The sequence below is a fragment of the Panthera pardus genome, unplaced genomic scaffold, assembly GCF_024362965.1.
Source record: "Panthera pardus isolate Hobbes unplaced genomic scaffold, ASM2436296v1 HiC_scaffold_4, whole genome shotgun sequence".
Taxonomy (NCBI): Eukaryota; Metazoa; Chordata; class Mammalia; order Carnivora; family Felidae; genus Panthera; species Panthera pardus.
In genome coordinates, this window is record NW_026526969.1 from 16,490,051 (window position 1) to 16,514,975 (window position 24,925).

A 24,925-nucleotide genomic window follows, 5' to 3' on the forward strand; every position below is an offset into this window, starting at 1 on the left:
AGAGGTTAAGGAGTACGGGGAGAGCCAGGTTGTGGTTAGGGCTAGGTTCCAGGAGGCCCAAGGTGCTGAATCCAAGGCAGTGCAGTTGTTTCCCTGGGGGACTCAGAGGAGGGCGCATGGGAGGGTGCCGGTCATGCTGAGACTTTGAGTGCCAAGACCAGCCTCTTGTTAGCGTTAGACTTGGGGTGAGGTTCCGATTGAGGAGTATGGTTTGGGTCATGATTAGGGTGAGGGATAGCTCCAAGGAGTCCCCAGGTGATGAAACCCATGCAGTTCAGTGGTCTCCTGGGAGGGCTCAGTGGAGGGCGCATGGGAAGGTGCGGGTCAGGCTTAGTCTTTGGTTACCAGTGCCAGCCTTGCATGTGGGCCACTCTTCATTTGGGCCTCAGCAAGCACTTTTGCACCTCCCTCTGGTATTTGGACATGACGTGGTGGTGCTCCACGTTCCATGTGGCGTAATCCTGCACCGCTTCTGGGCCCCATGTGCGTGATATTCTCTGAGTTAGGAATTGGATCCCCATCTGGATAGAGAAACAGCTAGGGTTACAGTTTGATCCAGGGACATAAACAAAGCTGAAGCAACAACATTCCATTTATCTCCACTGAGTCTGAGTGAGGGCCATGCGTGGTAGCAGGTCAGGGGTAGGGTTAGTGTTAGAGTTGGGGTGAGGTTTAGGTTGAGGAAAACGGCTAGGGTCATGGTGAGGGTTAGGGGTAGGTTCCAGAAGGTGCATAAGTACAGAAACCTAAGTAGTGCAGAGGTCTCCTAGAGGGCTGAGTGGAGGGCGCAATGGATGGTGCCATTCCTTCTTAGTCTTAGGGTGTCAAGGCCATCCTTGGGTGTAGGACACTCCTTAGTTGGGCCTCAGCAGTGCCTTTGTGAAGCTCCCTCTGGGCTTTGGAAATGACATGGTGATGTTCCAGGTTCCACGCCGAGTAATCCTGCACCGCTTCTCTACACCATGTGCGTGCTGTTGTCTGTTATTGGAATTGGGTCCCCATGAGGAAGGAGACATAGCTAGGGTTAGGATTCAGTGCCAGGACATCACCAGGTCAAGGGACTCCAGTCTCATGAATTTCATGGAGGGCTGAAGTGAGAACCCTTGTCTGGTATAGAGTTAGTGTGAGAGATAGGGTTAGGTTTAGGTTGAAGGTTATAGTTAGGGTTACGGTTAGGTTTAGAGTTAGGTCCCAGGAGTCTCCAGGCGCTGGACCCACAGCAGTGCACTTGTCTCCCCAAAGGGCTGAGCAGAGTGCACAATGGAGGCTGCCAGTCCGGAATTGTCTTTTGTTTCCAAGTCCAGATAAATGTTTCAGGCACTCTTCGGGTAGGCCTGTTGAATCCTCGAGTGCAGTAGCAGCCAGGCTTTTGAAATGACATGATGATGTTCCACATTCCACACCGACTATTCCTGCACTGCTTCTCGACACCATGTGCGTGCTGATGTCAGACTTTGAATTGGGTCCCATGGGGATGGAGCCTTATCCAGGGTTAGGGTGTGGTGCAGGGAAGTCACCAGTGCCGAAACAACTCCAGTCTCATGATTTCCCTTGAGGGCTGACCTGAGATACCATGCGAAGGTGCGGCTCAAGTGTAGGGTTAGGGTTAGAAACAGGGTTACGATTAGATTGAGGGTTATGTATAGGGGTATGGTTAGGGTTCACATCGGTCCCTAGGCTCCAAGCACTGAATCCACAACAGTGCAGTTGCCTCCCGGAATGACTGAGTGGAGTGCACAATGGAGGCTGCTTGTCAGGATTAGTCTTTCGGTTCCAAGGATAGACAACTGTATCCGGTCTGGTGTAGATATGTGTGTGCAGTGTGAGAGATAGGGTTAGGTTGAGGTTGAGGGTTAGCGTACAGTTCTGGTTAGCATTAGGATTAGGTCCCAGGAGGCTCCAGGCACTGAACCCACAGCAGAGCAGTTGTCTTCCCAAAGGGCTGAGTGGAGTATACAAGGGAGGGTGCTGGTCAGGATTATTCTTTGGGTTCCAAGGCCAGACAACTGTATGGGTCACCCATCGGTTAGACGTCAGGAATCCTCTTGTGCAGCTGCAGCCACACTTGGAAATACATGGTGTTTTCTACTTTCCATGCCGAGTGTTCATGAACTGTTTATGGTCCCCATGTGTATGCTGTTGTCAGTCTTTCGATATGGATTCCCGTGGGGGTGGGCCTTAGGTTTATAGTTTTATGGTTAGCGGGTAGAGTTAGAGCATTAAGGTTAGGGTTTTAGGGTTAGAGTTAGAGGGTTAGTGTTAGACGTTAAGTTTAAGGTTAGGGTTAGTTCAGGTTATGTTTACGTTAATGGTTAGTTAGAGTTAGGGGTAGGGTTAGGGGAAGGGTAGAGGCAGGATTTAGCATTAGGGTTATGGTTATGGTTAGGTGTTAGCTTTAGTTGGTGGGATTTCATTTAGTGATAGGGTTAGGAGTTGGGCAAAGAGTAGGTCATGCTTGCACCCCCACTTTGAGAGGGAAGGTGTTCATGCGTGGACACCACCCTCCATCTTTGAGGGATTGTGTTCATGCTATCACCCCAGTCTCTCTGCATTGCAAGTTGTTCTCCCCTGGCCCCATTCCAGCTTTGCTCTGGAGTGTTTCACACTGTCATCCCGCCCTGTCTCAGTATGGTAGGGTTTCACATATCTCCCATTCCTTTTTTGGTGCATGGGTTGTGTTCACATATGTGACCCTCCACACCCTCTGCGTGCGATGGTATCACCCATGAGCCTCACCACTCCTTAGATTGGGATTACTGATGCCAGTATTAAATCTGATACTGATGTCAGTATTAAATCTTGAATATCTCTTTTCACTTTTACAGCTGAAAAAGCAGGCGTTTCATAAGGTAAGGTTTATGGTTAGCATTAATATTAGATGTCAGTGTAAGGTTTAGGTCATGGTCGCAATCCCCCTTGGTGTAGGAGGGGTTCTCGAATGTGTCCCATCTGCTCCCCTTTATCCGCGATGTAGCAGTGATATTCCTTTTATTTCAGATGTTTTCTTTGGCACCTGGGTGTCTCATTTGGTTAATCGTCCCACTTCGTCTTGGGTCATGGTCTCTCGGTCTGGTTTTGAGACCTGGGTGGATTCTGTGCTGATGGTTCTGAATCTGGAGCCTGCTTCAGATACCGTCTGTCTCTCTCCCTCTCTGCCTATGCCCCACTTGTGTTCTTTGTCTCTTTCAAAAATTAATGTACCTAAAATCATTTTCAATCTGATATTTCCTGGATGGAACTTTTCACTTTCATTCCTGAAGAAGCAGGGTGTCTGTCTCGTCCATTGTTCTTTTGTTATCTTTGGCATAGCTGACGACATATAGGACATTTCCCCAACCAGCATCGGGGGTGCGCAACATTTCTTCTACGAGCCGGACACCTCTTGTCCACTGTAACACTGCATTCCTCTAGCGCATCCCACATGCTCCCGGCTACTGGACTGTAACTATGGATGGTAGCACTGTCCCATAATCTTTTGATGGTGTTTGAGGAGGTTCTTCATTCACATCTTTGGTTACCTGAGTGTCTTCTGACATCTTCTCTCATGTTTCCACTAGGCCACTGCTACGACGCCCAACAGGGAACCCTAAGCAGAGAGGGATTCAGGAGCAGACCAGCTACCACTTTTCTCCCACAAATGGTCGCCTTGGAACTCTTTATGGAAGAGGAGAAAACACCCACCACCACCGTTTCATAACCCTGCACCAAATGTGGAGACAACAACCACCCACCCCCTAAATGAAACTCCAACAGGGTACATGTATGGAACCTAAGGTGTTGGTCATGTATTTTGGATCAATAAGTGAGGTTGTACTTTTGACTGGTAAGTGTACATCTAAATCCCTCGGAGAGGATATTATCTGAGGTCACCCCAACTTAAATTGTTGGCCCATGGGGAGATGTGTTGTCCCTATTGATTGTATTGATGTTGTCTCTGCAGGCCAGTGAATTAAAGCTCCATAGGGTCTTGTCCTATTCCCGCCTCTTCATGGGAAGTTCCATTTCACTGATTGGAAGAGACAATACAACCCTCGTGTGGCCATTCATATGAGTCACTATTTAGGGAACAAATGATTATGCTACCTTTGCATGGTCATTTCACGAATGTCCCTGGGCAGGCAGGGCCTCTAAAACTACAAATGCTACAGGTTATTTTATTGGTAAACAGGTGGGGTTTGTGTTCACTGAGTTCTTTTTATTTCTTTTCATTTTTCCTTGATTGTCTATCTGTGTTGGGTCAACAATTGGTTTGATATTGACTTTACAGTTAGGTTATTTTTATCTTATGTTTATCCATGGTTATCTGCTCTGATAGATGCTTATCCAAGGACAAATATTTCTTGTTGCACATACTAGCCTTATTGCTTCTATTGTGAAATTAACCTGGTCATAACTTAGGGGTTGGTTGTCTTTTTTTTGTATTCAGATCTTAAGATCATATACAAGTGCCTGAGCCATACTATGAACGCTCATCGCCACAGACCTAACAACCGCCTACAGTACGCGAATCATATCTTTTGCCCTTCTAGGTCAGCCTGATACACGTACTTGGTGATGCAGGGGTGTAATGCTCAAATCCCTTATCGGTCTTGGACGGGTGTCATGCTAGCACTCCCCCATCGGCAAGGGAGTAGTGATACCACCACTAAATCTAACATTTCTTGAATAGTTTTCATCACAGTCAGAGCTGAAGAAGCAGTCTTATGTTACAGTTAGGGTTAGGGTTAGGATTAGAGTTAGAGTTAGGGGTTAGGATAAAGGTTAGGTCACACTTACACCCCCCCCCTTAGGTGTGGGAGGGAGGCACTCATGCACCTTGCCACTCCTCAGCATGGGAGGGTGTCATCCATGTGCCAGCACCCCTTGGCGAGGGAGTAGTGATGCCACTATTAAATCTGATGTTTCATGAATGGGTCTTTTCACTTTCATGGCTGAAGAAGCAGCGTCTCTTATGATGAGGGTTAGAGTTTGGATTACCCTGAGGGATAGGGTAAGAGTTAGGTCATGCTTGCACCCCCCCGTTTGGCAAGGGAGGAAGGTCACACCTGACCCCCACCACCCTTGGTGCCAAAGGGTGTTCAGGCATGCACCCTGCCTCCCCTCCACAAAGGAGTAGTGATGCCACTATTTAATCTGTTGTTTTATGAATGGCTCTTTTCACTTTCACAGCTGAAGAAGCAGGCATTTCTTAAGGTAAGGGTTATGGTTAGGATTGCCGTTCATGGTTCGGGTAAGGGATAGACCATGCCTGCACCCTCCCTTGGAGTGGGAGGGCGTTCACACATGCTCCACGCCCCCTCTCATCTAGAGAGGGTGTTCACCAATAGGACTCAGCCCCCTTCCGCGGGGGAGCGTGTTGATGTATGCGCCTGCACCCCTCTCGTGTGCGAGGGTGTTCACGCATGGGCACCACAACCCTAGGCGAGGGAGGGCATTTGCCCCTGTTCCCTGCCCTCTTTGGCTCAGGAGGGTGTTCACGCATGCGCACAGTCCCCCGTTGGCTTGGGAGGGTGTTCAGTTATGTGCACGCACAGGCCTCTAGGTGCGGGAGGGGTTCACGCATGTGCCCTGCCCCCCTGAGGCGCTGGAGAGGGTCACTTGTGCACAGCACCACTAGTCAATAAGGGAGTAGTGATGCCACTATTAAATCTCATTTTTCATGGACGGCTGTTTTCACTTTCACAGCTGAAGAAGCATACATCTCTTAAGGTCAAGGGTAGGGTTAGCATTACAGTTAGGGGTTAAGATAACTGTTAGTTCAATCTTGCTCTCCCCCTTCAGCATGGGAATGTTTCACGCATTACCCTGCTATCCTGAGCAAAGGAGAGTGTTCACCCTTTCACCCCACCCCCTGAGAGTGGTAAAATATTGAAGCATGTGCTCCACTCCACCTCTGCTGCGTAGGTCGCCACTTTGGGACAGATTGTTCATACATGTGTACCACCACCTCTCGGTGTGGGAGGGTGTTCACTCATGGCACACCCCACCTATGCATGGGAGATGGTTCATGCATATGTCTTGCCCACCTCAGCATGGGAGGGTTTTTACACATGTGCACAGCCCCACCTTGGTGTGGGAGAGGTCACCCATGCAGAGCGCCACCCATCAATGAGGGAATAGTGATGCCACTATTAAATGTGATGTTTCATGAATGGTTCTTTTCACTTTCACAGTTGAACTAACAGACAACCCTTAAGGTAAGGGTTAGGGTTAGCATTACTACTAACGGTTAGGGTAAGGGTTAGGTCATGCTTCCACACCCCTCGTCACCAGAGTATATTCACGCAATAGCACAGCCCTTCAGTGCAGGAGAATATTAATGCATGTGCCCCACCCCTTTCAGCATGGTAGGGTGTTCACACATGTGCCCCATCCCCTTCCACTTGGTAGTGCGTTCACGTATTCGCACATTTGCACATCCCTCCTAAGGTGAGTGAGGGTGTTGACACATGTGCCCTGTCTCCCTCCACATGGGAGGTGGTTCACAAATGCTCCTCACCTCTTGGCGAGGGAGGGTGTCACCCATTAACAGTGCCACCCCTCGGAGAGGGAGTAGTGTTGTCACTATTAAATGTGACTTTTCATCAATGATTCTTTTCCTTTCACAGCTGAAGAAGCACACATCACTTAAGGTAAGGGTTAGGGTTAGCATTACATCTAGGGTTTAGGGTAAGGGTTAGGTCATGCTTACTCCCCCTCTCTGCACAAGAGGTGTTTCACTCATGCTCCCTGCCCCACTTGGCACATGTTCACGGATGCGCACAGCCCTCCCTCGGGGTAGAAGGATGTTCTCACGCACAACCCCCCTTTGCAACGGAGGGCGTTTGCGCATGCATCCTGCCCCACTAGCGCGGGAGTTTGTTCTCATGTGTGTAAGGCCCCCTCCCTCCTGGCGTAAGGGCATTCACCCATGTGCACCATCCCCCATTTGGCATGAGAAGGTGTTGACCTATGTGACTTGATACATCACCATGGGAGAATATTCACGCATCTGCCCCACCCTCTTCTGCCCGGGAGGGGAGGTTGTGTTCATGCATGGGCACAGCCCACAGTCATTAAGGGACGGTATTCATGCATGCGCACAACAACCTCTCCATGAGGGAGGGTGTTCACACATGCGCCATGCATCCCTCAGCAAGGGAATGGTTTAAGCATGCGCCCCATACACACTTTGGCACGGAGGGTGTTGACCTATGCACCTCGTCCCCTCAGCACAGGAGGTTGTTCATAGATGTGACCAGCCCCTGTCGTGGCGGAAGTGTGTTCACGTTTGTAAACAACCCCGGCTAGGGGAGGGATGCTATTCGCACGTGGGCCCCACCCCATACCATGGGGGGCTGTTCACACATGTGCACAGCTCTCCCTACTGGCGGAAGTGTGTTCACACATGCACAAAAGTCCTGCTCAAAGATATAGGGCGTTTCCACATTAGCACAACCCCCATCAGCGAGGGAGGGCATTCATGCATGCTCCTTACCCGCTACTGCAGTAGGCTCTACAGGCATGTGCACAGCACCCCCCCCTTACCGGTGGGTGTTCACGCATGCGCACAGCCCCCCTTAATGAGGGAAGGCATTTGAACATGCTTCCCCCTCCCTTGAGCAAAGAAGGGTGTTCAGACATGCGCACAACCACCACCTCAGCCAGGGAGGTCGTTGGCGCATGCGCCCTGCCCCACTTAGCACAGGAGGTTGTTCAGGCTTCCGCCTGGCCCCCTGTCAGCATGTGAGTCGGTCACCCATGCACAGTGCCACCCCTCAGGGAGGAAGTACTGATGTCACTATTGAATGTGATGTTTCATGAATGGTTCTTTTCACTTTCACAGCTGAAGAAAACGTATCTCTTAAGGTTATGTTTAGGGTTAACATTACCATCAGTGGTAGGGTAAGGGTTTGATCAAGCTTCCTCCCCCTGGGCATGGATTTCCAAGCATTAGCGTGTCCCCCTTTGGCATGGGAGCGTGTTCACCCATGAGTCCAACCCCACTTTGGCACAGCAGGGTTTTGACATATGCGTCCCACCCCCTTATTGCGGGAGGCTATTCACGCACGTGCACTGCCACACATAGGGACAAAAGGGTACTCACACATGTGCACAAACACTCTCATTGTGGAATGGGGTTCACGCATGCGCCCAGCCCTCTCCACGGGGAGAAGGTTCTCATACGCACCATGCCCCCTTGACATGGCAGGGTGTTCACGCATACGAACAAGCCCCTCTCTATGAGGAAGTGGTGCTTTCGTGCATGTGCCATGCAACTCTGTGGCCAGGGAGGCCGTTGACATATGCTCCCCGCTCCCCTTGCCAGAATGGTGATCACGCATATGCAAAGCCCCCCCTCCTGTCCGAAGGGGGTTCATATATGCCCACAACCCCCTCTCTGTGAGGTAGACCATTTGTACAGGCACACAACCCTCCCTCAGCAAGGGAGAGCATTCACGCTTGGCCCAACTCACCTCGTCGGGAAGGGTGTTCACACATGCACAGAAGCCTCCTCAGTGATGGAGGGTGTTCAAACATGTGCCCCACCCCACTTGACACCAGAGGTGGTTCAGAATTCTGCCTTGTCCCTGGTTGGTGTATGAGATGGCCACTCATGCACAGTGCCATCCTTCAGGGAGAGAGTAGTGATGTCACTATTAAACGTGATGTTTCACGAATGGTTCTTTCACTTTCACAGCTGAAGAAACGTTCATCTCTTAAGGTAAGGGTTAGGGTTGGCACTGACATAAGGGGAGGGTAAGTCTTAGGTCATACTTCCTCCACCCTGGGTATGGAAGGTTTTCAAGCATTAGCACTCCCCCGCCTTTGGACAGACAGGGGTTGAAACATGCACCCTACCACATCAAGGGTGGGGGGTCACCATTGCGCCATTGTCTCTGGAATGGAGGGGTGTCACTCATGTGCTCTCCCCCACCTCAGCATGGAGGGGATCATGCATGTGTCCCTTCTGCATCCCTTCATCGGCAATGTAGCATTCATGTTCCTTTTAGGTCACACGTATTTGCACTGCCTCAGCCATTCATTGGATTAAGTGTCCCACTTTCGTTCAGGTCATGGTCTCACGGTTTGTGGGTTTGAACCCTGGCTTCACTTCTGTGCTGATGGCTCTGACCATGGAGCCTGCTTCAAATACTGTGTCTCACTCTCTGTCTGCCCCTTCCCCATGTGTGTTCTGTATCTCTCTCTCTCTCTCTCTCTCTCTCTCTCTCTCTCTCTCTCTCCAAAAACATGAAGCTAAAAACATTTGAAAGCAGATCCATCGTTCTACTTGTCTTCTTGCCCTATTCCCGCCTCTTCATGGGAAGGTCCATTTCACCGATTGGAAGAGACAGTAAAACCCTCGTGTGGCCATTCATACGAGTCACTATTTAGGGAACAAGTGATTATGCTACTTTGCATGGTCAGGATACTATGGTCATTTCACGAATGTCTCTGGGCAGGCAGGGCCTCTAAAACTAGAAATGCTAGAGGTGACTTTACTGGTAAACAGATGGGGTTTGTGTTTGCTGAGTTCCTTTTACTTCTTTTCATCTTTCCTTAATGGCCTATCTGTGTTGCATCAACAATTGGTTTGATTTTGACTTTACAGTTAGGTTATTTTTATCTTATGGTTAACTATCCATGGTTATCCGCCCTCATAGAGCTTAGGCAAGTACAAATATTTCTTGTTGCACATACTACCAATATTGTTTCTATTATGAAATACACCCAGTGTTAACTTAGGAGTTGGTTGTCTATTTTTGATACTCAGATCTTAAGATCATATACCAGTGCCTGAGATCTACTACGAATGCTCATGGCCGTATCTCTAACAGCTGCCTACAGTGTGTGAATCATATATTTTGACCTTCAAGGACAGCCTTGATACCCCTACATCGGCAATACAGGGGTCTGATACTTGCAGCCCATCTGTGCCCCTTCATTGGCCTTGTATATATGTCACGCCTGTGTCCCTTCCTGGGCGATGTAGGGGAGAGCCACCTGTGCCCCTTCATGGTTTATGTAGGGTTGTGGCGCCAGCACCCCTTCATGGCCACTACAGTGTTTGTACTGTCATGGTTTCTGGGACCCACCTGGGGTCTCCGGACATATCCCCATGGATAACAGGGAGCTTCTGTAGTCATGTTCCTCTGCATTACACCTCCCCACAAGTCTCTCCTCTCCGGATAAATATTACAGGATCAGGAACCACTTTTCTTTGCAGTTTCTTCTTGGTGGAAACATCTTGTCTTTGCTTAGCATGGCTGCTTTGGCCTCTCCACCATCTCCTGGAGGTTCTCTTACCTTTGCACTGCTCTTCACTCACTGCTTTTGGATGTGCTGTCTGCCTCTGTCGCAGTCCTGTACCAGTGGTAATTTGTACCACGAGTGGCCACAGGAAACCGGTTAGAACTGGAATTCTGGGACTGGACTGATCTTCCAGTAGAAGACATACAAGTAGCTTCCTTGATGGCAGAAGTGGATACTGGACATTGGTGGTAAGAGGTGATTTCACATTTGCTCACATTACCACTAGTGCTGGTGTGGAGTGATGGAGGACAGCACACTGGAGGATCACGGGTGGAGTTGTCACTGTGGCCATGGGGGGCAGTTACAGAGCCTGTCCGGGGTCAGTTTTGGGTGTCTGGTGTATACGCAGGAAATAGGAGAGGTTGAAAGCAAGGGAAAAACACCAGAAAATGTATGACTTCATGAGGTGAGTATCTTGTGTTTGTTGCCAAGAGAAGCAACTCCCCTGTCTGAGGAAAATAGTCCTATCCCACCCCAGGACCCCTAGAGAAAAGGTTTCAATGGCTTCATCTAAGACAATACTGTCATGACCGAGAACAGTGATCTTCACGCTCCACATCTACCATCTGTGTTTACTTCCTGGAAAATAGAGGGATTCCAGTGTACTCCAAACGGAGGTGTGGGATCAGGTCCACGCATGATCAGGTGTCCATGCAGGGGAGTTGCAGGATATTACCATTTCACACTGGTAGTAGATGGGGGACAAGTATGGGAGTGGGTTTGAAGAGTATTACACCAAAGAGGGTGACATAAGATAGGCCAGACATGGATACACGGTTCTTCCTGCAGGAAATGTAATTTAATATGTTGCCTGGAGAACGGGGAATAGTCATAATAATGACTCAATGGCTGCCTGCAGTCAACTAAGTTGAAATGCCAGAACTTCCCTGACTTTCTCAGGGAAGGAAGACTCCAAAGTCCAAGGGAGATGGGAATGGGGGCCTGTTGTGCGCACACCTGCTCTTTTACCACAATCTTGATGGCTTATGAGAACAAAATCATGTTCTCTCAGAGTTCTGGAGGCCAGGAACCCGAAATCCCTTTACTGAGACTAAGGTGTCACCAGGGCTCTACTCCCGGTGGAGACTCAAGGGTTCCAGGGGACAGTGTACCCCTTCTGTCTAGTAGCTCCTGGTGGCCACCAACCTCCCTTGGCTTGTGACCACATCACCCCAGTCTGTTTTCATGGACACAGTGCCTCCTATTTGTCAAGTCTCCCTTCGCCTAAGAATGCTCGTCATTCCATCTAGGGCTCACTTAGGCAACCCAGGACTCAAGATCCTTAACTAGATCCCATCGATGGGAGTTAGATTCCAGCTATTAGGACTTGCTTTCTTTGAGTGCCATTGAACAGCCTAGTACAACGTGTCCTTCCATAGGGAGACAGCGAAACCATGCTATCCCCGTGTGGTGGGCGCACACCTGTGAGCAGTGCCAGGGCACGCACTGCTGACAGACACTGCAGCAGGACCGAATCCCTGGAGAATTATGCCCAGAGTGGAAAAGCGAATCCTAAAAAGATCACATGCTTTTCAATTCAATTTGTATAATCCTCTCGATGTGACACAATCATAAAAATGGTTAGCAGATCAGGGATTGCCAGGCATCACAGTTGATGGGTGCAGGAAGGAGGTGGGAATGTCTGCTGTAAGAGGACAACTTGGGAGTCCCTATGGAGGGCTTGATGCTCTGTTTCTTGTGTGCATCAGTATTGAAATGTTGGCCATGATCCCATTCTACAGGCAGAGAGAACATAGGGCATCTTTATCGTGTTTCCCAATCACACACATTCCCAACAACCTCACAGCCGCCCACCTTGCTACATCTATCCCCATGGCTCTGGCTGGTGTCCCGTTGACACATTTGGGTCGTATTCCTAAGGGAGGAATCCATGTCTTGCTAACATGCTTCCCATACCGCTTCTCTCTCTTCTGCACACCACGAGTTTTCTCAGGACCCGGCCATCCTGTGCACCTCCAGCTATTTCTCCCAGCCCATGGGGAGCAATCACTTCCCATCCAGCACCACCTGTTTGGTCTTCCTATGCCTAGCATTGCACGTGCCTGTGCCTGCAGACCTTCCCTTGTCTCTGTCAGCTGAGTCTGAATGGGCTTCCTCTCCCACTCGTCCCTAGTTCTCATCTCTTTAATGAATGACATACATCGCTAAAGCTCACAGTGAAGTCTCAACCCCCAGTATGTGGATGACGTGGCACCATTTTACAGACTCACTTGATTACTCCCTTTCTTTAAAAATTACTTCCGTCCTCCTCCCACCATCCGGGCCGCTGCTCACCAGTGTCTGTGTTGGTTGGTACTCATCTTTTTCCCACACCCTCCCCCATCTGCTTTCAGTCCACCCTTACTCTGGTGTCATTGCAGCCAGCCTCAGGCTTCTATCTACCAGCAGCTGGGGCCTCCAAGTCTTTATGCCCTGCCCCCAGCTCTTCATGTCTCCAGACTACTGACTCCAATGTATACCACAAAGGTGCTACCCTCCCCAGACTCTGCTTCCTCCCTGAAGGCTTCTCCTATTCCCCTCCCCTTGTTTACTAGGCTGCGGCCACACCTGCCCCCTCCCTGCCCCCTGAGCATGTCAGGCACATATTCCTGCTTCAGGTCTTTGCACTCACTTTTCCTCTCTCTGTCAGGAATGTTCTCCCACAGACCAACATGGCATACTCCATCATTTCTGTCATATCTTTGCTCTGACATCACCTGCACAGTGGAGTCTCTGCTAGCTCTCTATCTAAAACCGAAAGCTGCTCCTTCTCCAACCTGAACACCCAGTATCCCTTCCTAGCTTTCTTTTCTTCCCGGCCCTTGGCACCATCTGTTTTTCTTTCTTGCTTGCTGGATGTCGCCTACTGCAGTCCCTGCCAGAATGTCGGCTCCATGGGGTGCAAAGACCAAACTAGCTTGTTTAGGGCTGTTTCCGTAGGGCCCTAGATCAGTGTCTAACTCCTTCAAAGGCTCAAACACCATTTGCTGAGCAAGTAATATTGGGATTTCATATTACTTTGCTGGGTCCACGATCACAAAGTACCACACTGGGTGGCTTAAGCAACAGAAATTGATTTATTTATTTTCTCACACTTTATTTTTCTTAACGTTTATTTATTTTTGAGACAGCATGAATGGGGGAGGGTCAGAGAGAGAGATGGAGACACAGAATCTGAAACAGGCTCCAGGCTCTGAGCTGTCATCACAGAGCCCGACACGGGGTTTGAACTCATGAACCGTGAGATCATGAGCCAAAGTCGGATGCTTAACCGACTGAGCGACCCAGGTGCCCCCAATTTTCTCACACTTTAGATCAAGGTGTGGCCAGGGTGGGTGTCCTGTGTTCATGACTGGTGGACGACCTCCTTCCCACTGTCTTCACGTGGTCTTCCTTCTATGTGTGTAGGTGCCCACTCTCTTCCTATAGGACACCAGTTATCAGATTAGGGTCCCTCCCAGCAATTGAGCTCATTTGACCTCCACTTTACCTTTCAAGATATGGTATCCAAGTACAGTCCCATGGGTAGTTAGGACTTCAATATATGGACTTAGGGGGCAAAAGCATTCCATAACAGTTTTCTGTCTGTTGTACCTAGTCACTACCTACATGTTTTTTTTTCTCTATGCCCTTTTTCCCATTATTTGCTCACACAGTGCTAATCCCAGTTTGCCCTTAGCCTAAGTTATAACTCTGTTTATTTATTTGTATAGGCTTGCATCTTCCCTCTACCTCTATACTCCAAGTTCCTGGCTGGCACTGGAATTACATCCTTAGCATGGGCATCACAACATCTAGGTGAGGTAAGTATGATTATTTTCATTTTGAAAATCCACAATCTGAAGCTCAAGAAAGAGTACGTCATGTTTCTGAGATCACAGTACTGGTAAGTGATGTCCTTTGGATAACTATGTTCTCATGGGCTCCAAAGCCCACTTTCTTTCATCTACCACACTGTCCCCAAGATGAACGGGGAAAGGCCATACTTCAGCCTGGTATATTATAAGCAACGGTACATGTAAAGCTGCTGTCACATTCCAGGAAATGGGATTAAGTTTAGTATCTGAGTAATTATACCCTCAGGTTGAATTACAATATCACATCCTTTTATTTTTTACTGCTGCAATATCTGTTATCCTTATTGATTATATAAATGCATTCGGCCCTTTGCAAAATTTAGCCAGCAAGAATACTGAGTTTGTTTCCTTTGTAACAGGTCTGAATTATACAATGAATTCATAATGTCAAGATAATAGCTGTTATTTTTTCCTACAATATAGAGGAAAAGGTCATTGCCTTTGTTGTAAGAGTTTACCATGTGTTCTTGGTAACATGACTGAGCTGTATTGGTGAAAACCGTGGTAGACTTTGAAAGTCAGTTATTTATATTTAAGAGAGTATTGTTCTTTCTTTGGGTGCAGCTGGTTGTTGGAAATAGAACTTAGGATTTTTCTGCATAGATTGTCTATTTCAGAATGAGCTTTGTTTTAAAAAGTATATTTGCCTTCATGCGAGTTGTACAATTATTCTTTGGGTTGCTAATACTCCATTGTGTATGTATATATACATACATATATATACCACATCTTTTTATCCATTCATCCATCAATGGACATTTGGGCTTTTTCCATACTTTAGCTGTTGTTGATAGTGCTGCTATAAACTTTGGGGTTCACTTGTCCCTTCGAAATAGCATATATGCATCTCTTGGATCAATACCTAGTAGTGCTACTGCTGGGTTAGGGTAGTCCTCTTTTTCATTTTGTGAGGAACCTACCTACTGTTTTCCAGAGTGGCTTCACCATTTTGCATTCCCGCCAGCAGTGCAAGAGTTCCTCTTTCACTGCTCCCCCGCCAACATCTGTTGTTGCCTGAGTTGTTAATGTTAGCCATTCTCACAGGAGTGAGGTGTGATCTCATTGTGGTTTTGATTTGTATTTCCCTGATAATGAGTGATGTTGAGCATTTTTTCATGTCTCATTTGGCCATCTGGATGTCATCCTTGGAGAAGTGTTTTCTCATGTCTTTGCCCATTTCTTCACTGGATTACTTGTTTTTTGGGTGTTGAGTTCGATATGTTCTTTATAGATTTTGAATACTAATCCTTTATCTCATATGTCGTTTGCAAATATTTTCTCCCTTTCTGTTAGTTGCCTTTTAGTTATGCCGATTGTTTCCTTCTCTGTTCAGAAGCGTTTTATTTTAATGAGGACCTAATAGTTCATTTTTGCTTTTGTTTCCCTTGCCTCCAGAGACTTGTTGGCTAAGAAGTTGTGGAAGCAAACATCAAAGAGGTTTCTGTCAGCTTTCTCCTCAAGGGTTTTGACGGTTTCCTATGTTGCATTTAGGTCTTTCATCCATTTGAGTATCTTTCATCCATTTTGAGTGTGAGAAAGTGGTCCATACTCATTCTTCTCATGTCGTTGTCCAGTTTTCTCAGCACTCTTGCTGAGGAAACTGTCTTTATTCCATTGGATATTCTTTCCTTCCTTGTCAAAGATTAGTTGGCCACACGTCTGTGGGTCCATTTCTGTGTTCATATTCTCTTCCATTGATCTGAGTGTCTGTTCTTGTGCCAGGACCATACTGTCTTGGTGATTACAACTTTGTAATACAGCTTGAAGTCCAGGATTCTGATGCCTCCTACTTTGGTTTTCCTTTTCAAGATAGCTTTGGCTATTCAGGGTCTTTTCTGGTTCCATACATATTGTAGGATTCTTTGTTGTAGCTCCGTGAAGAATGCTGGTGTTATTTTGATAGGTATTGTGTTGAATATATACATTGCTCTGGGTACTATTGACATTTTAACAATAATTGTTCTTCCTATCCAGGAGCATGCAATATTTTTCCTTTTTGTGTGTTTGTCATCAGCAGTTTCTTTCATAAGCTTTCTGTAGTTTTCAGTGTATAGATTTTTCACCTCTTTGGTGAGATATATTCCTAGGTATTTTATGGTTTTTGGTGCAATTGTTAATGGGATAGATTCTCTGTTTTCTCTTTCTGTTGCTTCATTGTTAGTGCATAGGAATGCAACTGATTTCTGTGCATTGATGTTATATCCTGCCACTTTGCTGAATTCATGTATTATTTCTAGCAGTTTTTTGGTGCACTATTTTATATTTCCACATAGAATTTCATGCCATCTACGAAGAGTGAAAGATCGATACCCTCCTGAACCATTTGGATGCCTTTTATTTCTTTGTGTTGTCTGATTGCTGAGGCTAAGACTTCCCATATTATGTTGAATACCAGTGATGAGAGTGGACATCCTTGTCTTGTTCCTGACCTTAGTAGGGAAGCTCTCAGTTTTGCTCCATTGAGGATGATCTTAGAGTCGGGTCTTTCACATATGCCTTTTATGATCTCGAGGTATGATCCTTCTATCCCTACTTTCTTGAGGCTTTTTATCAAGAAAGGATGCTGTATTTTGTCAAATGATTTCTCTGCATCTATTGAGAGGATCATGTGGTTCTTGTCCTTTCCTTTATTGATGTGATAAGTCACATTGTTTTGCAGATATTGAACCAGCTTTAAATTCCAGGTATGAATCCCTTTTGGTCTTGGTGAATAACGTTTAAATGTATTGTAGGATCTGGTTGGTTCATATCTTGTGGGAGATTTTTGCGTCCATGTTCATCATGAAAATTTGTCTATACTTCTCTTTTTTAGTGGGTCCTTTTCTGGTTTTGGAATCAAGGTAATACTAGGTTCAGAGAAAATGTTGGGAAGTTTTCCTTCCATTTCTTTTTTGGGGACAGCTTCAAGAGCATAGGTGTTAACTCTTCCTTAAATGTTTGGTAGAATACCCCTGGAAAGCCATCTGGACCTGGGCTCTTGTTTTTTGGGATATGTTTGATTACTAATTCAATGTCTTTGCTGGTTATGGGTCTGTTCAAGTTTTCTATTTCTTCCTTTTTCAGTTTTGGTAGTTTATATATTTGTAGAAACTTGTCCGTTTCTTCCAGATTGCTGATTTTATTGGCATATATTTGCTGATAATATTCTCTTATCATTGTTCGTATTTCTGCTGTGTTGGTTGTGATCTCTCCTCTTTCATTCTTGATTTTATTTATTTGGGTCCTTTCCTTTTTCTTTTTGATCCAACTGGCTAGGAGTTTATCAATTTTATTAATTATTTCAAAGAAACAGCTTCTGGTTTCATTGATCTGTTCTACTGTTTGTTTGTTAGTTTGTTTTGTGTGGGGTTATATGTTGTTGTTTTTTCTGTGTGTGTTTTTGTTTTGTTTTCAGTTTTGATAGCAGTGATTTTTGATGTAATCTTTATCATTTCTTGCCTTCTGCTGGTTTTTGGGGGTTTTTGTTGTTGTTGTTGTTGTTGTTGTTGTTCTTTTTCCAGCTCTTTAAGGTATAAGGTTAGGTTGTGTATCTGAGACCTTCTTACTTCTTTTCGAAGGCCTGGATTGCTATAAACTTCCTCTTATGACTACCTTTGCTGAATCCCAGAGGTTTTGGGGTGTGGTGTTATCCGTTTCATTGGCTTCCATGTACTTTTAAATTTTCTCTTTAACTTCTTGGTTCACCCATTCATTCCTTTTTTTTTTAATTTTATTTTTTATTTTTTAAATTTTACATCCAAATTAGTTAGCATATACTGCAACAATGATTTCATGAGTAGATTCCTTAATGCCCCTTACCCATTGAGCCCAACCCCCTCCCACATCCCGTACAGTAACCCTCTGTCTGTTCTACATAGTTATGAGTTAATTCTGTTTTGACCCCTCACTGTTTTTATTTTATTTTTGTTTCCCTTCCCTTACGTTTATATGTTTTGTCTCTTAAAGTCCTCATGTGAGTGAAGACATATGGTTTCTGTCTTTCTCTGACTGACTAATTACACTTAACATAATACACTACAGTTCGATCCATATAGTTGCAAATGGCAAGATTTCAGTCTTTTTGATTGCCGAGTAACACACCTTTGTATATATGTACCACTTCTTCTTTATCCATTTATCCATTGATGGACATTTAGGCTCTTTCCATACTTTAGCTACTTTTGATAGTGCTGCTATACTCATGGGGGTGGTGCATGTGTCCCTTCGAATCACCACACCCTTGGATAAATGCCTAACAGTGCAATTGTTGGGTCGTAGAGTAGTTCTGTTTTTAGTTTTTTGAGGAACCTCCATACTGTTTTTACAGAGTGGCTGCACCAGCTTGCATTCCACCATTCATTCTTTAGTAGTATGTTCTTTAGTCTCCAAGTATTTGTTTTCTTTCCAAATTTTTTCTTGTGGTTGATTTTGAGTTTCATAGCATTGTGGTCTGATAATACACATGGCATGATCTCGAACTTTTTGAACTTCTTGAGGGCTGATTTGTTTCCAGTATGATATCTATTCTGCAGACGTTCCATGTGCCCTGGAGAAGAATGTATATTCTGCTGCTTTAGGAAGAAATGTTCTGAATATCTGTTAAGTCCATCTGGTCCAGTGTCTCACTCAAATCCATTGTCTGTTGATTTTCTGTTTAAATGATCTTTCTGTTGTTATAATGGGGTGTTGAAGTCCCATACTATTATGGTTTTACCATCAATGATCTTCTTTATATTTGTGATTAATTGATTTATATTTTTGGGTGCTCTCACATTGGGATCATAAATGTTTACAATTGTTAAGTCTTGTTGGTGGATAGGCCCCCTCAATTATGATGCAACATCCTTCTTCATCTCTTGTATCAGTCTTTTTTTTAAAGTCTAGATTGTCTCATATGAGTATGGTTGCTCTGGCTTTCTTTGGCTACCATTAGCATGATAGATAGTTCTCCATACCCTTACTTTCAATCTGAAGGTGTCTTTAGGTCTCATGTGGGTATCTTGTAAACAGCATATAGATGGATCTTCTTTTTTTCCCCACTCTGTTACCCTATGTCTTTTGATTGGAGCATTTATTCCACTGACGTTTAGAGTGAGTACTCAAAGATATGAGATTTTTGTCATTATGTGTCTTGTAGAGTTGGATTTTGTGGTGGTGTTTTTTGTGCTATCCAGTATTTGGTACTTTTTATGTTTTTTTTTCTTTTTTACATCTTTTATTCCTCAGAGAGTCCCCCTGAAAATTCCTTGAGGACTTGTTTAGTGGTCGCGAACTCCTTTAAGTTTTGTTTTTCTGGGAAACTTTTAATCTGTCCTTCTATATTGAATGACAGATTTGCTGGATAAGGAATTCTTAGCTGCATAGTTTTCTGATTCAGCACACTGAGTATACCTTGCCACTCTTTTCTGCCCTGCCAAGTCTCTGTTAATAGGTGTGCTGCTAATCTGATCTGTCTTCCATTGTTTGTTGAGGACTTTTTTCCCTTGCTGCTTTCATGATTCTTTCCTTGCCTGAGTATTTTCTGACTTGGAATGTAATATTTCTTTTACTTGTGGGTTTTTCTTGAATCTAATGAGAGACTTCTGTGCTTCCTGGATTTTAATGTCTGTGCCTTTTCCCAGGTAAGAAAAATTATCTGCTATGATTTGCTAACTTAACACTTCTACCCCTTTTCTCTCTCTTTATCATTGGGACGCTGTGATTCTGTTGTTGTTCTTTTTAATGAGATAGGTTTAGGGGTAGGTTGATGGTTATGGTTAGGGTAAGGGTTGGGATTGGGGTTAGGCCCCAGAAGGTTTCAGGCACTGAAACCCCAACAGTGCACTTGCGTCCCTGAAGGGCTGAGTGGAGTACACAATGGAGGGTCCAGTCAGGATTAATCTTTGAGTACCAAGACCAGCCAACTCTAAGGGACACCTTTCGAGTAGGCCTCAGAAATACTTTCTTGTAGATGCAGTCGTGGTTTGGAAATGGCATGGTGATATTTCAGGTTCCATGCTGAGTATTTCTGCACCGATTTAGGAACCCGTGTGAGTGCTGTCGTCAGACTGTGAAATTGGGTTCCCATGGGGAGACAGCCGTAGCTAGGGTTAGATTTCGACCTGGGACATCACCATGGCTGAAATGACACAAGTGTCGTGAATTACATGGAGGGCTGAAGTGAGGGCATATGCGGGTCTGCTGTAGAGTTACTGTGACAGATAGGGTTAGGTGTAGGTTGAGGTTTATGGTAAGGGTTAAGGTTAGGGTTAGGGTTATGTCCGAGGAGGCTCCAGGCACTGACCCCACAGGAGAGCAATTTTCTGCCCGAAGGGCTGAGTGGAGTACACAGGGAGGGTGCGAGTTAGGAATAGGCGTGGGTTCCAAGACCAGACAAAATATGGTCAACCCTTCAGGGAGGCCTCAGGTATCATCTCGTGCAGCTGCAGGTACACTTTGGAAATGACATGGTGATGTTCCACCTTCCATGCCGAGTATTTCTGTACTGATACTCGAACCCATGTACGTGCTGTTGTCAGACATTGGAATTGGGTCCCGATTGGGAGAGAGCCTTAACATTGTTAAGGATTCGATCCAGGCACTTCACCAAGGCTGAAGCAACTCCAGTCTCATGACCTTCGTTTATACAATAGGGTTTGGTTGAGGAATAAGCTTAGAGTTAGGGTTGGGTTTATTTCCCAGGAGACTCAAGGGGCTAAAACCACAGCAGTGTAGTTGTCTCCCCAAAGACCTGAGCTGAAAGCAAAATGGAGGGTGCTGGTCAATATTAGTCTTTGGTTTCCAAGACCAGTCAGCTGTATGGGCCACTAGTTGGGTAGGCATCAGGAAAACTCTCAGGCAGCTGCAGCCAGGCCTTGGAAACGACATGCTAATGTACCAGGATCTAGTCCAATGATCCCTCATCTCTTCTGAGACAAGGCACGTGGTGTTGTCAGATTCTGGTATTGGATCCCCATTGGGAGAGAGTATTAGCTAGGTTTGAAGTTCAGTCCAGGGTCGTCCCAGGGGGAAAGCAAATCCAAACTCGTTATATCCCTCAAGAGTTGAAGTGAGGGCCCAAGCGACGGGGAGGGTCAAGTGTAGGATAATCTCTCAGAAAGGGTTAGGTTTCCACTGACCATTGTGGTTAGATTTACGGTTAGGGTAAGGACCCAGGAGGCTCCAAGTGCTGAAGCCAGAGCACTGCAGTTGTATCCCCGAAGGGCTGAGTGGAGGGCACAAAGGAGGGTGCCGGTCAGAATAGAATTTGGATTCAAAGGCCACAAATTCTATGGACCACAGGTCGGGAAGGACTCAGGAATTCTCTGGAGCAGCTGCAGCCGGGCCTGTGAAACGACATGGTGAACTTCCAGGTTCCAAGCAGAGTGACCCTGCAACGCTTCTGGACCTAAGGTGCGTGTTGTTCTCAGATGTTGGTATTCGCGCCCCATAGGGAGAGAGCCTTAGCTAGGGTTAAGGTTTGGGCCAGGGACTTCGCCATGGCCAAAGGGACTCCAGTTTTGTGATCTCCCTCGTGGGCTGACGTGAGGTCCCATAAGATAGTGCGGCTCAAGTGTAGGAGTACTGTTCCAGGCTGGCTTAGGTTTCAGTGGAGGATCCCGGTAAGGGGTAGGGTTAGATTTAGAGTTAGGTCCAGGAGGCTCCAGGAGTTGAACCCACAGCAGTGCAGTGGACTCCTCGAAGGGCTAAGTTGAGGGCCCAAGGGAGGGTGCGGGTCAGGATCAGTGTTTGGCTTCAAAAGCCACACAACTCCCTGGGCCCCTGGTCGGGGAGGGCTCAGGAATTGTCTCAGCTGCAGCTGGGCCGTGAAACGACATAGGTGCTCCCAGGTTCCATGCTGAGTGACCCCGCAATGATTCTGAACCACAGGCACATGGTGTTGTCCGATTTTGGTTTGGGCCCCATGGGGAGAGAGACTTCGATAGGGTTAGGGCTGTAACGGACGTCGCCAGGGCTGAAGCGACTGCAGTCTCATGATCTCCCTTGAGGGCTGAAGTGAGGACCCATGTGATGGTGCGGGTAAAGTGTAGAGTTAGGGATCGAAGCCGGCTTAGGTTTCGGTGGAGGGTTCTGGTTAGGGGAAGAGTTAGGGATAGGGTTAGGTCCCAGGGGGCTACAGGCGTCGAACCCACAGGGGTGCAGTGTTCTCCCCGAAGGGCTGAGTTGAAGACACAAGGGAAGGTGCCAGTCAGCATCAGTCTCTGGCTTCCAGGGCACACAACTCTTTGAGCCCCTGGTCAGGGAGGCCTCAGGAATCCCCTCGGGCAGCTGCAGCTGGAACTGGGAAATGACATAGTGAGCTTCCAGATTCCATGCCGAGTGCCCCGCACCGCTTCTGGACCCCAGGCACGTGGTGTTGTCAGACTTTGGTATTGGGTCCCAATCCGGTGGGGGGGGGCCTTAGCTATGGTTAGGGTTCGGTCCAGGGAATTGCCAGGGCCGAAGCGACTCCAGTCTCGTGATCTCCTTCGAGGGCTGAAGTGTGGGACCATGCGACTGGGCAGCTCAAGTGTAGGGTTAGGGTTCGATGCCAGTGTAGGTTTCGGTGGAGGGTTCCGGTTAGGGGTAGGGTTAGGGTTAGGGTTAGGGTTAGGGTTAGATCCCAGGAGGCTCCAGGCACCGAAACCAAAACAGTGAAGTGGTCTCCCCGAAAAGCTGAGATGAGGGCACAAGGGAGGGAGCAGGCCAGTATCAGTTTCTGGCTTCCAAGGCCCTGGAATCTATGGACCCCTGGTCGGGGAGGCCACACAAGGTCGGGTGTGACCCTGTACCATTTCTGGACCCCAGGCGCGTGGTGTTGTCAGACTTTGGTATTTGGTCCCCATGGGGAGAGAGCCTTAGCTAGGGTTAGGGATCAGTCCAGGGACGTCGCCAGAGCCGAATCGCTCCAGTCTCGTGATCTCCATCGAGGGCTGAAGTGAGGGCCCATGTGATGGTGCGGCTCAAGTGTAGGTTTAGGGTTCGAGGCTGGCTTAGGTTTCAGTGGAGGTTTCCAATTAGGATTAGGTTTAGGTTTAAGTCCCATGAAGCTTCAGCCTCCAAAGCCACAGCAGTGCCATGGTCTGCCTGAAGGGCTCAGTTGAGGACACAAGTGAGGGTGCCTGTCAGGATCAGTGTCTGGCTTCAAGGCCACAAAAATCTATGGGCCCCTGGTAGGGGAGGCCTCAGGAATCCTCTGGGGCATCTGCAGCCGAGCATGGGAAACGACATGGTGAGTTTTCAGTTCCATGCCTAGTGACCCTGTACCGCTTCTCAACCCCAGGCGCGTGGTGTTGTCAGACTTTGGCATTGGGTCCCCATCGGGAGAGAGCCTTAGCTAGAGTTAGGGTTCGGTCCAGTGATGTTGCTAGGGATGAAGCGACTCCAGTCTCGTTATCTACTTTGAGGCCTGAAGTGAGGGCCCATACGATGGTGTGGCTCAAGAGTACAATTAGGTTTCGAGTCCAGCATAGGTTTCAGTGGAGGGATCCGATTAGGGGTAGGGTTAGGGTTAGGATTAGGTCCCAGGAGACTCCAGTTGCCGAAATCACAGCAGTGCAGTGGTCTCCCCGAAGGGCTGAGTTTAGCGCACAAGGGAGGGTGCAGTTCAGCATGAGTCTCTGCCTTCCAAGGCCACACAACTCTATGCGCCCCTGGTCAAGGAGGCCTCAGGAATTCTCTCGGGCAATTTCAGCCGGTCCTGGGAAACGACATGCTGAGCTTTTTCAGGATCCATGCCGAGTGACCCTGCACCGCTTCTGGACTCCAGGCGCGTGGTGTTGTCAGAGTTTGGTATTGTGTCCGCATGGGGAGATAACTTAGTTAGGGATATGGTTCCATCCAGGGACGTCGCCAGGGATGAAGCGACTCCAGTCTTGTGATCTCCCTCTAGGACTGAACTGAGGATCCATGCGATGGTGCATCTCAAGTGTAGAGTTAGAGTTCGAGGCCGGCTTAGGTGTCGGTGGAGGGTTATGGTTATGGTTAGGGTTAGGTCCCAGCAGTCTCCAGGCGCCCAACCCACAGCGGTTTAGTGGTCTCCCCGAAGGGATGAGTTGAGGGCACACTGGAGGGTGCCGGTCAGCATCAGTCTCTGGAATCCAAGGCCACCAAACTCTATGGGCCCCTGGTCGTGGAGGCGTCAGGAATCCTCTCGGGCATCTGCAGGCGGGCATGGGAAAGGACATGGTGAGCTTCTAGTTTCCATGCTGAGTGACCCTGCACCATTTCTGGTCCCCAGGCATGTGGTGTTGTCAGATATTGGTATTGGGTCCCCATTGGGAGAGAGACTTATCTAGGGTTAGGGTTCGGTCCAGGGGCATCTCCAGGGCTGAAGTGACTCTAGTCTTGTGATTCCCTCGAGGACTGAAGTGAGGACCCATGCGTCGGTGCAGCTCAAGTGTAGGGTTTATGTTCGAGGCCGGCTTAGGTTTCGGTGGAGGGTTGGTGTGAGTGGTAAGGTTAGTTTTAGGGTTAGGTCCCAGGAGGTTCCAGGCGCCTAACCTGCAGGGGTGCAGTGGTCTCCACGATGGGCTGAGTTAAGGGCACAAGGGAGGGTGCCCATCTGCATCAGTCTGCTTTCCATGGCCACACATCTCACTGAGCCCCTGGACGAGGATGACTCAGGAATCCTCTCGGGCAGCTGCATCTGGGCCTCTGAAACGAGCATCGAGGTGAGCATCGAGGTTCCATGCTGAGTGACCTTGCATCGCTACAGGACACCAGGCGTGTGGTGTTGTCAGACTCTGGTATTGGGTCCTCTTGGGGAGAGAGCCTTAGCTAGGGTTAGTGTTATGTCCAGGGACGTTGCCAGGGCT

The 24,925-nt window shown here is 47.5% G+C and overlaps 1 protein-coding gene and 2 long non-coding RNA genes across 3 annotated transcripts in view; 1 reads left to right on the forward strand and 2 right to left on the reverse strand.

The window, feature by feature from the left end:
- LOC109261407 (uncharacterized) overlaps positions 1–3,731 on the forward strand; it is a 44,069-nt gene extending 40,338 nt beyond the window's left edge. Inside the window, exon 4 of the long non-coding RNA XR_008419224.1 lies at positions 3,558–3,731. This is a non-coding gene — a long non-coding RNA (uncharacterized LOC109261407). The remainder of the gene's footprint in view (positions 1–3,557) is intronic.
- IL9R (interleukin 9 receptor) overlaps positions 1–24,925 on the reverse strand; it is a 244,303-nt gene that overhangs the window by 94,206 nt on the left and 125,172 nt on the right. The window lies entirely within an intron of this gene.
- LOC109261186 (uncharacterized) overlaps positions 1–24,925 on the reverse strand; it is a 165,151-nt gene that overhangs the window by 46,608 nt on the left and 93,618 nt on the right. The window lies entirely within an intron of this gene.